This window comes from Helianthus annuus, chromosome 17, assembly GCF_002127325.2.
Source record: "Helianthus annuus cultivar XRQ/B chromosome 17, HanXRQr2.0-SUNRISE, whole genome shotgun sequence".
Classification (NCBI taxonomy): Eukaryota; Viridiplantae; Streptophyta; class Magnoliopsida; order Asterales; family Asteraceae; genus Helianthus; species Helianthus annuus.
In genome coordinates this window covers 48,761,302-48,761,994 of record NC_035449.2, presented here as the reverse complement: position 1 = coordinate 48,761,994, position 693 = coordinate 48,761,302, and the positions used below count along the sequence as shown (strand labels likewise).

At 44.9% G+C, this 693-nt stretch overlaps 1 non-coding gene across 1 annotated transcript; it reads right to left on the bottom strand.

Moving 5' to 3' along the window:
• Nucleotides 1-384: 384 nt before the first annotated feature.
• On the bottom strand, nucleotides 385-490 carry LOC118489399. Its single transcript, XR_004887418.1, has one exon. It is a non-coding gene; the product is annotated as a small nucleolar RNA R71 (small nucleolar RNA).
• Between the last annotated feature and the right edge of the window lie 203 nt (nucleotides 491-693).

Here is a 693-nt window from a genome sequence, read left to right as displayed (position 1 = left end):
GGAGACACCTTAGAGAAAATGTGAGGGGCACTGAAGCACATTTTCGGCCGGTAATCACGCAAAACCCTTCACCGGTAGTCATTCCTCATAATGATCAAGGGCGAACATTTGAAGTAAGAACCAACTCTTTGCAAAGTTTACCGAAGTACAAGGGGTTGGCAACGGAGGAGCCGTATTTTCATTTAGAGGCTTATGACTCAATTTGCAACACTCTTGGGAGTCAAGGGTTTTCGGCTGACGATATTAAATTGGTTTTGTTCCAATTTTCCTTGGAAGATAAGGCGAAGAAGTTGTTTTACACGTTACCTTCGGCATCCATATATACATGGGGGGAGATGCAACAAACCTTCTTGGATGAGTTTTACACCGCCCAAAAGACCAACGATGCAAGGAAGGGGTTGAGAAGCTTCCAACAACAACATGGTGAGATGTTTCATGAGGCATTCGAGCGTTTCAATATGATGATTAAGAATTGCCCTCATCATGGAATTGAATTGTGGGAGTTGATGAATGCCTTCCACGAGGGGTTGAGTGCCGAAGATGCACGTGATTTGATGTCTATTACCGGTGGGACCTTCGGAACAAATTATGAGAATGATGATTGGGAGTTTTTAGAAAGCATGGCAACTACATCAAAAAGGAAAGCTCAAGCCTCGAGAAGAGCCCGACCGACCACTACCCGACCGCAAGTGC